The 16399-nt window shown below is 45.0% G+C and overlaps 1 pseudogene across 1 annotated transcript; it reads left to right on the top strand.

Moving 5' to 3' along the window:
• Window positions 1-9494: 9494 nt before the first annotated feature.
• On the top strand, window positions 9495-15814 carry LOC143923905 (tubulin alpha-1A chain-like; annotated as a pseudogene). The gene is made up of 4 exons (XR_013261789.1): window positions 9495-9658; window positions 11916-12138; window positions 12231-12383; window positions 14787-15814. The product of XR_013261789.1 is annotated as a tubulin alpha-1A chain-like (transcript).
• Window positions 15815-16399: the final 585 nt, after the last annotated feature.

Genomic DNA, 16399 nt, shown 5'->3' with positions numbered 1-16399 from the left:
GAAATAGCCAATGTGGAAGAGAGATTAGGTGTGTGCAGGTGCCAGGGTGCACCAGGAAATCCAGGTCTCGTTTTCAACAGCAAGTAAACTGTAAAAAAGGGAGGACAGACCATATATTGGCCCCATAAAGAATGAGGTAGGAAATCTGGTTACAAAGGATGGGGAGATGGCAAAGGTATTGAATTTATTCTTCTCCTCAGTCTTGACAAGGGAATCGGGGGGATTCAGTAACCAAAACTGCAGTGTTTATCCTTATGACACATCACAGGAAGCACCTCCATGGTTAACAGAGGACAGAATTAAAATTAGACTTGGGAAACGTAATAAATCACCGGAACCAGATGGCTTGCACCCGAGGGTATTTAGGGAACTCAGTTAAGTAATTGCCAGACCAATGGTCCTAATTTTTACTGACAGTCTACTGACTGGAATGGTACCAGCTGATTGGAGAAAAGCCAATGTAGCACCAATATTTAAAAAGGGCCCAAAATACATCCCTGGGAATTACAGAACAGTTAGCCTAACATCAATAGTATGTAAATTCTATTGATAAGGGACTATATACAAGATTTTAGTAATGAGAACGGTATCATTAGCAGTAATCAGCATGGATTCATGAAGAATTGTTCTTGCCAAACAAATCTATTACCTTCTATGAGGAGGTGAGTTGCCAATTAGATAAAGGAAGGCCGTGGACGTGGTGTATCTGGATTTTGCAAATGCATTTGACACAGTTCCCCAATAAATGTTTACTGTACAAAATAAGGTCCGTTGGCATGGACCATAGGGTGAGTACATGGATTGAAAATGGGCTACAAGGGCGAGTTCAGAGGGTGGTGATAAATGGGGAGTACTTGGAATGGACAGGGGTGGGTAGTGGGGTCCCTCACGGTTCTGTGCTGGGACCTTATTTAATTTGTTCATTACCGACATGGAGGATGGGGTAAACAGTTAACTTTCTGTATTTGTGGATGATACTAAGCTAAGCAGGGCAATAACTTCTCTGCAGGATGTGGAAACCTTGGAAAAAGATCTGAACAAATTAATGGGGTGGGCATCTACATGGAAAATGAGATTCAATGTAGAAAAATGTAAAATAATGCATTTGGGTGGCAAAATAATTAATGCAATTTATACACTGGGGGAGAACCTCTGGGGGAATCTAGGATGGAAAAGGACCTGGGGGTCCTAGTAGATGATAGACTCAGCAATGGCATGCAATGCCAAGCTGCTGCTAACAATGCAAACAGAATATTGACATGCATTAAAAAGGGGATCAACTCCAGAGATAAAACAATAGTTCTCCCGCTCTATTAAGCCCCATACACACTATCAGTTTTTCTGATGAGTTTTTCCTTCAGATTTACCAAAACCATATATTATGAGGTCAAACCTTAGGCATTTCAATTTGTATGCAATCTGCCAGGCCCTTGCACTATATGGTTTTGGTAAACCTGAAGGAAAAACTCAGCAGAAAAACTGATAGTGTGTATGGGGCTTAAGACACTGGTCCGGCTGCACCTAGAGTATGCTGTCCAGTTCTGGGCACCAGTCCTCAGGAAGGATGTACTGGAAATGGAGCGAGTACAGAGAAGGGCAACAAAGCTAATAAAGGGTCTGGAGGATATTAGTTATGAGGAAAGGTTGCGAGCACTGAACTTATTCTCTCTGGAAAAGAGACGCTTGAGAGGGGATATGATTTCAATATACAAATACCGTACTGGTGACCCCACAATAGGGATAAAACTTTTTTGCAGGAGGGAGTTTAACAAGACTCGTGGCCACTCATTAAAATTGGAAGAAAAGAGGTTTAACCTTAAACTACGTAGAGGGCTCTTCACTGTAAGAGCGGCAAGGATGTGGAATTCCCTTCCACAGGCGGTGGTCTCAGCGGGGAGCATCGATAGTTTCAAGAAACTATTAGATAACCATCTGAATGACCACAACATACAGGGATATACAATGTAATACAGACATATAATCACACACATGGGTTGGACTTGATGGACTTGTGTCTTTTTTCATCCTCACCTACTATGTAACTATGGAAGGGCGGCCAAGACACTGATGACTTTATGATGACTTTGAGTAGTGACAACATTGGTATTAAGTTGTCATATGAAGCCAGCCCTTCCAATATACATTTCCTAGATTTGGAAATCTCCATGGTTAATCAGCAATTGGTGAGAAAAACCTTCTTTAAACCTACTGACCACAATGGTTACATTCCGGTCGATAGTTATCATCACGAAATATGGTTAAAGTTAAAATTCGGCCAAACTTTAAGTTCTTCACGTCGACACCAATCTATCAAGTGACCCAAATGGGCCGCTTGGTAGTATTTTGATAATATTACATCTCCCAAACCAAGAATTAAATTCCTTGTGCCACTTTTCCAACTGAGTACCCACTCTATGAAGAAGTGAGGGAAAATTAAGGTCAAAAGTACACGAAAGTTCCGCAGGAATGAAGGTACCCAGATATTTCAAAGCTAAGTCCGTCCATTTGAAATTACAACTAAGTTATTAATTCTTAAGCTGCTAGCAGTAGTAAATAGATAGGGTGGTACTGTATATTATACAGTATTTACTTGTTTTTTTTTACATGTCTTCAGTTGTTTTCTGGTTTCTGGCCAAGGCAAAAATGATATCATACATCCAGTGGTGGCTGGTGCTCAAAATTTTAATTTTTTTTTTTTGGGGGGGGGGGGGGGGGGCGCAAACAAACTGAAAAAAGACCCCATCAATTGCAGCTACTGTGCCATCAAATGCAGCCACTGTGCCATCAAGCGCAGCTACTGTGCCATCAAATGCAGCCACTGTGCCATCAAACGCAGCCACTGTGCCATCAAATGCAGCTACTGTGCCATCAAATGCAGCCACTGTGCCCTCAAACGCAGCCACTGTGTCATCAAACACTGCCACTGTGCCCATCAATTTCTGACACTGTGCCCATCAATTGCTGCTACTGTGCCCCATCAGATGCTGCCAAAGTGCCCATCAATTGCCGCTACTGTGCCCCATCAGATGCCACCAGTGTGCCCCATCAGATGCCCCCAGTGTGCCCATCAATTGCCGCTACTGTGCCTTATCAGATGCTGCCAGTGTGCCCATCAATTGCTGCTACTGTGCCCCATCAGATGCTGTCAGTGTGCCCCATCAGATGCTGCCAGTGTGCCCCATCAGATGCTGCCCGGCACTTACATGTCTCGGAGCGGGTCAGCAGCGGCCTCCTGGATGCTCCTCCATGTCTTCTTCCGTCCTCTCTCAGGCATCCAATCACAGCGCCTGATGTTTCAGCCAATCAGGTGACTGGTAACAGATCTGGCAACCTGATTGGCTGAGAGGCAGATTCAGTGTTAGCACAGAAAATTCCTTCGCTTTGCTAACACACAGCTGAGTGAAGAGCGAACGCACAGCATTGTGCCCGCTGTTTACCTTTTTGGGCGCCTATTAGAGCCTATGGCTCTAATCAGGTGCTTCCAAAAAACCACCACTGCTGCTGTAATTGAGATGCCCGGTGCCCGAAAATGGGCAGGCACCTGAATAGGGGGTGTCAGCAGCGACCATAGATAGATTCATGCAATGCATGAATCTATCTATGGTGATTAGAGCGGTGCAGGAGAGAGGGGGTGGCATTCCTGTGCCCTTCAAGGATGCACCGGCACTGCATACATCCCAGGAGTCTTCGTGGACAATTTTTTTCCTTTCATCTGAAGGAGGGGAGGAGGGGCTTTCTCAGCTAAGCTTTCTCCTGCCTACATGCCTGAGCTAAGGGCAGATGGATTCTGGGAAGTAAATGCTGCATGAATCATCTGCCCTTACTCAAGATAGCCATGGCTAGAAATGCTAGGGAGGTGTTTTGCAGAGTGATTTCTCGACAAAAAAAAGCATGAATTTCAGTTTGCGGTGCTTAGATACAGTTACATTCTGCTTTAACACTACAGGGATAAGCCAGGACTATGGACAGTTTTCGTGCCCTGGATGGCCTACCTCTGCTTTACTCAAGCATATCCAGTCCAAGAATAATCAATAAAAAAATCTAGTTAAGACCTGAATCTGTGCACCTGGTCCCACACCACCACCATCTTCCTCTTTTACATCATTGGAAGCTGGATATTTCTTTCTGGTTCCTTCAGCTGACCCCCTGATGAAGATACGCTGTGGTGCATCACCAGGTGGCAGGCTGCAAGAACCAGGGAGAGAGACATCTGGCCCCCTGATTATGATTTGCTCCTTGATGCTCCTTGCTGGCCCCCTTAATGATGATGCTTTGGCAGTTTGCTTCCTGGGATAGTCATGTCATGCGTCCCAAGAGTCTGCGGGGCAATCTACAGGACATGCGCTGTGATGCATCATCAGAGGGTTGCAGGCAGCTGGGGGTACGTCATTCTTGCTGGGGTGAGAAATTTATTTTATTTTTTAATTATTTATTACAGGTACTTATATAACACCATCAATTTACACAGCACTTTCCATTTATATCAGAGAACTAGATTATAGATAAAAAAACATATTTACAAAAAAAAAAATATATATATATATATATATATATATACACATATACAGTGGTGTGAAAAAGTGTTTGCCCCCTTCCTCATTCCCCCTTCTACGCCAGATATACTTGGACACACACCTTCCAAAGAGTTCCACTTTTGTCTCATCGGTACACAGAATGTTGTCCCAAAAGTCTTGGGGATCATCAAGATGTGTTGTGGAGAAATTGAGATGAGCTTTGATGTTCTTTTTGCTCAGCAGTGGTTTTCTCCTTGGAACTCTGCCATGCAGGCCATTTTTGCCCAGTCTTTTCCTGATGGTGGAGGCATGAACGCTGACCTTAACTGAGGCAAGTGAGGCCTGCAGTTCCTTGGACGTTGTTGTGGGGTCTTTTGTGACCTCTTGGATGAGTCGTCGCTGCGCTCTTGGGGTAATTTTGGGCGGCCGGACACTCCTGGGAAGGTTCACCACTGTTCCATGTCTTCGCCATTTGTGGATAATGGCTCTCACTGTGGTTCGCTGGATTCCCAAAGCTTTGGAAATGGCTTTATAACCCTTTCCAGACTGATAGATCTCAATTACTTTCTTTCTCAATTGTTCCTGAATTTCTTTGGGTCTCGGCATGATGTGTAGCTTTTAAGGATCTTCTGGTGGACCTTACTGTGTCAAGCAGCTCCTATTTAAGTGATGCCTTGATTGTGAACAGGTGTGGCAATAATCAGGCCTGGGTGTGGCTATAGAAATTGAACTCAGGTGTGGACAACCACAGTTATAGTACGTTTTAACAAGGGGGGCAATCACTTTTTCACACAGGGCCATGATGGTTTGGATTTTTTTTCACCTTTAATAATAAACACCTTCATTTACAAATTGCATTTTGTGTTGTCCTTGACTATTGTTTAAATTGGTTTGATGTTCCGAAACACTTAAGTGTGACAAACATGCAAAGGAACAGGAAATGAGGAAGGGGGCAAACACTTTTTCACACCACTGTATACATTTATATGTATATGTATATATGTGGATGTAAACCCGGAAAACATTTTTTTTTTTTTTTTTTTTTATGTCATAATGTAAAGTATAAGATTTCCTATCATTTGAGCCCAGTCTTGCCACAAAGAGTTCAACCAGCTCTGAGCAATCCTCTTTTATTGTTCAGTGAGATAAATCTTCACAAACAGAAAAAAACTTTGTCAAATCCTCCTCCTTGCTGTGAGTGACAGGTGATTTACATATCTCGTGCACTAGCCTAAGAGACATGCATTATTTTTTAATTCCCTCCCACTCCTTTCTTCTGCTGCTCTCCAAGGATTGGCTGTTCCACACCTCAGCATGATTTGGCATGCTGAAGTCATGTGGGGACTTTTCTGGGTTTTGATTGGATGTTAGAGATCATAGCAGAAGTGCAGTGTAAGAAATACACAGGAGAAAATGCATGTTGATAAGGGGAGTGTAGAGGTGGGCGGGGAGTCTACTGATATCACGACTCCACCCACTGAGCCCTGGAAAACAGACCCACCCACAAAATCTGCAGTTTTTCGGGTCTCATAGCAGACAGAGGGGAGACATTTGACAGATAAGTATACATGCAGGAGGCATGTATATCCTTCTAGATAACCAATATTGCAGTAGTTTAGAAAGGATGAGAGTGGGTTTACATCCACTTTAAAGTAGTTGTTAAGCCACTTTATCCCATCCTGTCCGTTGAATAATCCTATGTGCCCCGTGCCTGTGCCATTCTTTAAAATATCTCAGAGCACCGATCGCCGTTTACGTGACTCACCAGCTCTATCATTTCCCCGTCTGAAAGCTGCAGCGGATGGGGCAGAGGATTCCCCCGCTGATGTCAGTCGGGAGGGGAGGAGGAGGCGGGGAGGAGAGAGGCAGCCAGTCATGTAAGTGGCGATTGGCGCTCTGAGATATGGTAAAGAATTTTAATAAAACACAAGGGCACATAGGATTATTCAACAGACAGGATGGGATAAAACATTATATGAAACTTCATTAGCAGGAGGGGAGGGGGCGGTAACTGACACAGGAGCAGACAGGCAGGGAGGGAGGGGGGAAACAGCACAGAGGAGGACAGGAGAGCTGCGGATGGCGGAGGCACGTAAACTGACCATGGTGTTAGGGCTCAGCAGCCATGACACATCATAGTCAGTTTTCAGGGGGGAGGGCAGAACCAGGCAGGATCAGCCAGGTTTTTTTAGGTGATAGAAGGGGCCAAATGACACAGCAAAAGCACTGTGCTGTATAACATGCTTTAAGGGAATGGGATCAATATATATTTTTTTTAGGTTAGCAAACACTTTAACTGATTACCGACTGTATACTGTATACCATATACTGTATCTATAGGATGGCAAAGCAGCTCCTCTGCGCAGGATCACATACCTGTACGTGATCCTGCACTTCTGGGGCTGGGGCACGCACGCGCGCTGCCGGTGACCCGATCTTGCTGTGATTGGACATGATGTCTGCCGGGACCCACTGATCGTTCCCGGGAGAGACGGAAAGGTGGACTGCCTATGTAAACAAGACAGATCGCTGTTCTGTGAGAAGGGGAGGTAGTGATCCTGTGTTTCTGCTAAGCAGGAACAATGATCTCTGCCTTCCCATAGTGCAAGCACCTCCCACAAAGTTAGCAAGCACTCCCTAGAAACACATTTAACTCTTTGATCGCCCCTGATGTTTAACTTCTTTCCAGCCAGTGTCATTAGTACAGTGATAGTGCACATTTTTAGCACTAACCACTGTATTAGTGTCACCGGTTTCCACAAAGTGTCAGTTAGTGTCCGATTTTTCCGCAGCAATGTCGCAGTCATGCTAAAAGTCGCTGATTGCCGCCATTACTAGTAAAAAAAAATCTATGCCAAAGTTTGTATAGACACTATAAACATTAATCAAAAATGTGTAACAGAATACATATTGGCCTAAATATATATGAAGAAATTAAATTTTTTTATTGGATGTGTTATAGCAGAAAGTAAAAAATATTGTTTTTTTTGTTTTTTTTTAAATCGACGGTCTTTTTTATATATATATATATATATATATATATATATATATATATATATATATATATATATATATATATATATATAAATATATAATAGCGCAAAAAATAAAAATAAAATACCACCAAAAGAAATCTCTATTTGTGGTGGAAAAAAAAAGAACATCAATTTTATTTGGGTACAGCATCACACGACCGCACAATTTTCAGTTAACTTAAAGGGATTGTAAAGTAAAATTTTTTTTTTTTTTTTTTAAATAACAAACATGTTATACTTACCTCCACTGTGCAGCTCGTTTTGCACAGAGTGGCCCCGAACCTGCTCTTCTGGGGTCCCTTGGCGGCTGTCTCTGCTTCCTCCCACAGATACTTCTCACGTTCATGTGAGCTCCCTCGCATGGTGAGAAGCACCTGCAGGCACGCTCCCGTGATACAGCCGGCGGCTATAGCCACTCGCTGTATCACACGGCCCCGCCTCTCGGCGCTCGGCATCAGTGGATGTGATTGACAGCAGCGTGAGCCAATGGCTGCGCTGCTTTCCATCCATCCACTCCAGCCAATCAGCGGCCAGGCTGATCAGTGAAGAGGACGGTGGGGGCGAGCGCGGGATTTTCGAGGGGTCAGGTAAGTAAAACGGGGGGAGCTCGGGGCGCAGGCAGTGTCAGATGTTTTTTCACCTTAATGCATAGAATGCATTAAGGTGAAAAAACATTTACCTTTACAACCCCTTTAAAATAATAATAAAAACAGAAAATGTGTGCCTAGCATTAAAGAGGAAGTAAACCCTGATGAGTTTACTTCCTCTTTTTTTCCCTGCAAAGGTAAAGCATAATGGACTACTATGCATCGCATAGTAGCCCATTATGTGTCACTTACCTGACACAGGAGCCAGCGAAGTCGCCGCTGTCCCCTGTAGTCCGCCGCATCCATCTTGCTTGTGGCGTCTCGCAGCTCCGCCGAATGACAGCGGCGAAGCCGCGATGACGTCACTCCCGCGCATGCGCACGGGAGTCGACAAATGCGGCAGCTCCATTCTTGGAACTGCCGCGTTTAGTGCGCCTGCGCGCCGCTGTCTACGGCGCATGCGCCGTAGACAGCGGTGCCCGTTTTCGGGCAAATATCTCCTAAACCATATAGGTTTAGGAGATATTTCTTGGACCTACAGGTAAGCCTTAATCTAGGCTTACCTGTAGGTCAAAGTGGTTTGTAAGGGTTTACTTCCTCTTTAATGAACAGTTTAAAATCCGGTGTTCTGCCCAATTGAGTCCGACCATCGATATGTGTCCGTTCCGTACTGCGCATGCGCAGTACGGAGCAGACGAAGCTTCGGAAAATCTCCGAAGCTGAACGGCGCCTGCGCCGTGAGTGGAGGAGGTAGCCCCACTATCCAAGCGGACATAGGGTTTAGAATTTTAGAGGGCCCCTCGCGGGCGAGCTTCGCTCGCCACGCTTCGGGCTCGGCCTCGCTGCGCTCGGCTCTTTTTTATTCTAACTCTATGTCCACTTGGATAGTGGGGATAGAACCTGGACTCACGGCGCAGGCGCCGTTCGTCCTCGGCAATTTTCGGAATCTGTGCTCCTGTGTACTGCGCATGCGCAGTACGCAGAGGACAGCATCTGATGGAGGACCCTATTTGACAAGACACCGGAATACCTTTAGTTCTGTCCACAGCTCAGAGTGACAGACGTGATCTCAGTGTATTTTTAATATTTATAAATAAATAGTTACAAAGAAAGTGTAACAGTAAATATTTTGTTTCTTCTTTCCTGTTTATCATCACATATGTAACATTCCCAGTAATCTCCCCTCCATATCTGCCCTCTTCCCTCATTCATTTCCCTCCCTATCTCCCTCCATGTGATGAGCTGTGCCCCCTCTCTGCCCCCCGGGGGGGTCACTCTCTGTACCTGGTAACAGTTGTGTTGTGCTGAGTGCAGCCACTCCCAGGCAGGATTGTGTTCTCTCCACAACACACAATGGTGTCACCTGCCCCAGGCTCCCTCCACCTCCCTCCTGTTACTAAGGACGCTGATGTCACCAACCCCTATATATATGGAGGGGAGGAGAGAGAGGGGACAGTGACCACTCCACACCGAACACCTAACCCATCGGAACCCGGAGAGATCAACTTTATTCAGCATCATGGTGAGCGACCGACTGCACTCTGCCATCCTATACATTCCTCTATGTGTGACCGCACTCTAAAATCCTATACATCTTTCTATGTGTGACTACACTCTACTCTCCTATCCTATACATTCCTCTATGTGTGACCACACTCTGCCCTCCTATACATCTTTCTATGTGTGACTACACTCTGCTATCTTATCTTATACATCCTCTATGTGTGATCACACTCTGCTATCTTATCCTTATACATCCCTCTATGTGTGACGGCACTCTGCCATCCTATACATCCTTCTATGTGTGACCGCACTCTGCCATCCTGCACATCCCTCTATGTGTGACCAGACTCTGCTATCTTATCCTCTGCATTCCTCTATGTGTGACGGCACTCTGCCATCCTATACATCCTTCTATGTGTGACCGCACTCTGCCATCCTGCACATCCCTCTATGTGTGACCAGACTCTGCTATCTTATCCTCTGCATTCCTCTATGTGTGACAGCACTCTGCAATCCTATACATCCCCCCCCCCCATGTGTGACGGCACTCTGCTATCTTATCTTATACATCCTTCTATGTGTGACCGCACTCTGCATCCTATACATCCCCCTATGTGTGACTACACTCTGCCATCCTTTACACCCCTCTAGGTGTGACTGCACTCTGCCATCCTATACACCCCTCTAGGTGTGACTGCACTCAGCTATCCTATACATCCTTCTATGTGTGACTGCCCTCTTCAATCTTATCCTATACATCCCTCTATGTGTGACTCTCTGCCATCCTATACACCCCTCTATGTGTGACTGCACTCTGCCATCCTATACATCCCCCTATGTGTGAGTGACTCTCTGCCATCCTATACATCCCTCTATGTGTGATTCTCTGCCATCCTATACATCCCTGTGCATGACTGCAATTTACAATTCTTTTATATCCCCTTACCTGTGACTGCACTTTGCCAGTCTATACACCTCTGTGTGCATGTATACATTCCTGAGTGTGACCGCACTCTGTCTTCACATCCCTATGCATGATTGCACTCCACCAGTCTATACTCACTTGCCAGCCAGGCCTTTTCTGGCACTTTTTAAATCAGAATTTTTGATAGAAAATGGCTTAGAACCCCCAAATATTATATGTATTTTTTCACAGAGACCCTAGAAAATAAAATGAAGATTGTTGCAATTTTTCATGTCCCATGATATTTCTGCAGTGTTTTTTCAAATGCAAGTTTTTGGGAAAAAATTCCTTTTAATGTATTTTAATGCAAAAATAACACAATATATATAACCCATTATTTTGGTAAAATGTAAAAGATGATGTTACGCTGAGTAACGCTTTAAAATTGTTCATGCTCATGGAATGGCGACAAACTTACGATACTTAAAAATTACCATAGGCAACGCTTTAAAACACTTTTTAATTTTTATAGGTTATCAGTTTAGAGTTACAGAGGAGGCCTAGTACTAGACTTATTACTCTTGCTCTAAAATTCGCAGCAATACCTCACATTTGGTGCAAACATCGTTTACTTACGTATGCGTTTGCTTCTGTGCGTGAGCACTGAGTGATGGTGGAGCTTTACTTTTTCTTTCCCTTTATTTATTTATTTATCATTTTTATTCCTATTACAAGGAGTGCAAACATCCCTTGTAATAGAAATAAGGGATGATAGGTCCTCTTTATGGAGAAATCTGGGGTCAAAAAGACCTCAAATCTCTCTACCTTTAAAAGCAAAAGATCCAAAAAATAAATGTTTACTTCCGCCTTGAAGTGATGTCATAAAGTCGCTCCAGTCCTCCAAGATCAGAGGCTATCAGAGAATATCTAGTCTCTGGTAACCTCTATGGCCAGCCAAGTAAACCATGGGAAACCATGGGAAACACTGGCTGCTGCTTCTGAATGTGATCCAACAAGTAATTAGCCACTCTGATTACTTTCATGAGAAAAAAAGAACTATCGGGGTTATGGCTGATGCCTTATACATGTTGCATGTGACTGCAATTTGCCAATCTATGCATATGCATCCTGTATGGTACTGTGCTCCACCAGTCTATACATAACTGTGTGACTATACACTCTGCCTGTCTGTACATCCCTGTGAGTGACTGTACTTTGCCAATCTATACATCCCCCTATGTGTTACTGTGCTGTGCTGATCTTTACATTCCCATATGTGCCCTGCCCTCTACCAGTCTATACATCCTGACCCTGTGTGTGCCTGCACTGCTATGTTCTAATCCTAACTGCCTATACCATTTACCCCACACAGAGGGAATGCATCTCAGTCCACGTTGGCCAAGCCGGTGTACAGATTGGCAATGCCTGTTGGGAGCTGTACTGCCTGGAACATGGCATCCAGCCGGACGGACAGATGCCCAGTGACAAAACCATCGGAGGAGGAGACGATTCCTTCAACACCTTCTTCAGTGAAACCGGGGCTGGAAAACACGTCCCCCGCGCTGTCTTTGTGGACCTGGAGCCCACTGTGATTGGTGAGTAGGTCACCTGTTATGTTGTGTGAGATGCCCGCCAAGTTTTGTCACCTATAGCAACTTTCTGACCCATTGCCGTCACATTTCTATAGATGAGGTGAGGACAGGAACCTACCGTCAACTTTTCCACCCTGAGCAACTCAGTCATCACTGGCAAGGAAGATGCTGCCAACAACTATGCCCGAGGTCACTACACCATCGGCAAAGAGATCATAGACCTGGTGCTGGACAGGGTCCGCAAACTGGTGAGTGGCTTCTGACCTAGATCTATGTGGATTATACCAGTGTTTTTCAACTTTTTTTTAGCGGCACCCTTTAAAATGGCAAACAATTCAGGAGGTGCATCGGAGCGAACATGCTTCTTTGCTCATTCCCCTCCTAGCACAACCCCACCTAGATCCCCCTCCCAGCATACCCCCCCCCCCCCCTACACACACCCAAATCCCCCTCCTAGCACAAACCGCCACAAATCCCCCCTCCTAGCACAACCCCCCCCCCCCGCTCACAAATCCCCCAAATAGCACAATTAACCCTTAAGCCCCCCCCCCCCCTTTTCTAGCAGTAGAGACAGCAGCCAAGAGGGAAGAAAGCCAGAAGGAGGTGTAAGTTGTGCTATTTACAAGAGGGAGAGCGCACAGTTAATTCCTGTGTACAGAGGAGGCAGAGAGCTATGCCCACACCTCCCCTCCCCCCTCTTCTCTGTACCCTTGCCAACATGTCCTTAGCAACCAATGATGTTATCGGTTGGCAGGACGCGGTCGGGCGGCCAGCTTGGTTTTCTCTTTTGCTGACAAGAGTACAGAGAGGAGCAGGGGGGGGGGGGTGAAAGCATAGCTCTCTGCCTTCTATTTGCACAAGAGTTACCAACAGCCATAGTTGTAAATGGACTTTAATATTCGTTCAAACAAATTAAATAGTTTATTATCTTGAATCAGTTAAGATGCAATTAATAGTAAGTGCTGAGGGCTACTTTCAGGTTTTGGTCAAAGGTTAAATGTAGCTTAAAGCGGAGCTGCACCTTAAAAAAAAAAATTTAAAGTCAGCAGCTACAAAAACTGCAAATGCTGACTTTTAATAAATGGACACTCACCTGTCCAGGGTGCCCGCAATGTCGGCAGCAGATGACGAGCAATCACTCGTCTCTCAGTTGCCCCCGCCGCCATCCTCAGTCAGGGAATCAGGAACTGAAGCGTTGCGGCTTCACTGCCCAGTTCCCTAATGTGCATGCGTGAGTCACGCTACGCGTCTTTCCTGGTCCCCGTTGTGTTCTGGGAACTGTGTGTTTCCCAGATCACAATGGGGGGGGGGGGGGGGGGAATTGGTCAGCTGTGGCTAGCTATTCCCGAAAGGTGGTGCAGATACCTGGATTATACAGATATCTGCTGCACCCCCCTCCCCCCTGAAAGGTGGCAATTGTGGCCCCGGGGGGGGGGGGGGCAGGAATCCAATGAGCGGAATTTACACTTTAGGGTGGAACTCCGCTTTAATGTGTATAGCCCCAATTTTGTTTTAGCTTTGGATGGAGTAAAAAATATTTAAAACTGCCATCAGTTTATTCGATCCAGAAGTGACAGTAAATTAATCATGTAAGGAGAATTCACTTCTTAGATGGTTGTCACTGGAACAGGTGTGCCCATTGGAAGGTTTACAGTGGTTATGCATTAATGTAAAAACCCTTCTGTACTGCAGGATGCCCCTTATCAATTGAGACTTTTTGGACATACATCAGGCACTCCTCTCCAATCACACAATTGTATCAGTGGGAGGAAAGGTGCCTCAGGGGCTGGATAAAGGTAAGCAAAGGGCCCCAATTTGGAGACCACTGTTTTAGGACAGGGGTCTCCAAACTTTCTAAACAAATGGCCATTTTTTTGGCCATCAGACTTTAGGGATGCCGGACTGTGACCAACAGAAATTTGCCTGGTATCTGTGGGAGTAAACATCACATTTGGTATTAGGTGGAGGAACAGTGTCCTATCGTTGGTATCATTGGGAATAATAGTGCCCCATAGTTGGTGTAAGTGGGAGAAATGATGCCCCATTGTTGGTGTCAATGGGAGAAATGATGCCCAATTGCTACTGTCAGCTGGCAGAATAGTCTCTCATATCGGTGGGAGGAATAGTGCCCCAAGGGCTAAATAAAGGCAAGCAAAGGGCCACATCTGACCACTGGGACGCAGTTTGGAGAACACTGTTCTAGAAGATAAAAATAGCAAAGGTCAATTATTTCATCCATAGTGTAGGGACATCTCTAAAAAGTCCTCAGCCATAATTAGTCACCTGATACATTTTCCTCTAAAATTTTAAAAGCATTAGAATTTGATAAAAAGTATATTTCTACAAATTTTGTGCTATTCTCTTGTAACACATGTCTGTGTACAGAGGAGGCAGAGAGCTAGGCTTGCACCTCTCTGCTCTTCTTTGTACTCTTGTTTATATGAATGTAGACCCACCGATATGATTATTGCCTGGCCCTTCTTGTGTGTTGAAGTGGCCTTGCATCCTTCTCTTATTATTAATGACAGACAGAGTCAGAAACTATATATTATTAGATAGGTGAACATAACATGATAATCAAGAGTATCAATACTATAAGCATTATCTTTGGAGAAAAGTTATCGAGCCCAGTGTTTTTTGCTTTTTCTCAGGCTGACCAGTGCACCGGTCTCCAGGGATTCCTCATCTTCCACAGTTTCGGTGGTGGCACTGGCTCTGGTTTCACCTCCCTCTTGATGGAACGTCTGTCTGTTGACTATGGAAAGAAGTCCAAGCTGGAATTCGCCATCTACCCAGCTCCTCAGATCTCCACAGCTGTGGTTGAGCCCTACAACGCCATCCTCACCACCCACACTACCCTGGAGCACTCAGACTGTGCTTTCATGGTGGACAACGAAGCCATTTATGACATCTGCCGCAGAAACCTGGACATTGAGCGCCCAACCTACACCAACCTTAACCGTCTGATTGGTCAGATTGTGTCTTCCATCACCGCCTCCCTTAGGTTTGATGGAGCTCTGAATGTGGATTTGACAGAGTTCCAGACCAACCTGGTGCCCTACCCCCGTATCCACTTCCCGCTGGCCACCTATGCTCCTGTAATCTCTGCAGAGAAAGCTTACCATGAGCAACTCTCTGTGTCTGAGATCACCAACGCTTGCTTTGAGCCAGCCAACCAGATGGTGAAATGTGACCCCAGACACGGTAAATACATGGCTTGCTGCCTGCTGTACCGTGGTGATGTGGTGCCCAAAGATGTCAATGCTGCTATTGCCACCATTAAGACCAAACGCACCATCCAGTTTGTGGACTGGTGCCCAACAGGATTCAAAGTTGGTATCAACTACCAGCCACCAACTGTGGTTCCTGGTGGAGACCTGGCTAAGGTGCAGCGAGCCGTGTGCATGTTGAGCAACACCACAGCCATTGCTGAGGCCTGGGCTCGCCTGGACCACAAGTTTGATCTGATGTATGCCAAGCGTGCCTTTGTGCACTGGTACGTGGGTGAGGGTATGGAGGAAGGAGAGTTCTCTGAGGCTCGGGAGGACATGGCCGCCTTGGAGAAGGATTATGAAGAGGTTGCCACTGACAGCGTTGAAGGAGAGGGTGAAGAGGAGGGAGAAGAGTATTAAATGACTGCATAATTATACTGAAATAAAATCTATTTTTATGAAATAAATATTGCTTTATGTATTTTTATTGTTATTGTGATTTTGTGCTTTATTAGAATTCAGGAAAAGTACAAAATTCAACACTATGTTTATGTTTCTTATGTAACACAACTCAACAGAAACAAAATAAAATTTTCATGGTTCAGAGCAACTAATCATTTTTACATTTTCAGATTTTAATTGCCAGATGGTATATGAAAGGTTAAAATGTAGGTGCCTATTATGTGAATAAGGACAATTAGGCATCCTTGACAGCAGATTTGTTGTAGGTCTAAATACCTTAAATCAAGGTATTGAAACAAGAGGATTAGCATGACAGTCAGGAAAATAGCTTTCTCTGGTATGCACACTTTCAGTAGCCAAATGGGCTCCCAATTCTCCTTTTAAACTATCTAATAAATATACAATCCCCGCTCTTCTCCTACCTCTTTCTGCAGCATTTCCAGGGTGGATGAGAGTGATGCTCTGGGCTGGTGCTGACCAATCAGAATTGCTCTGATCCTTCCCGGAAGCACTGCAAAAAGAAGATAGAGAAGAACAGGGGTTTCAAATCCCTGAACCACTACACACCCATGGAGGTAAGTACAGCATGG

This window comes from Lithobates pipiens, unplaced genomic scaffold (genome assembly GCF_037356315.1).
Source record: "Lithobates pipiens isolate NorthernLeopardFrog02 unplaced genomic scaffold, aLitPip1_a1.2 Scaffold_22, whole genome shotgun sequence".
In the NCBI taxonomy this organism is placed as follows: domain Eukaryota; kingdom Metazoa; phylum Chordata; class Amphibia; order Anura; family Ranidae; genus Lithobates; species Lithobates pipiens.
This window is presented reverse-complemented; position numbering and strand designations above follow the sequence as displayed.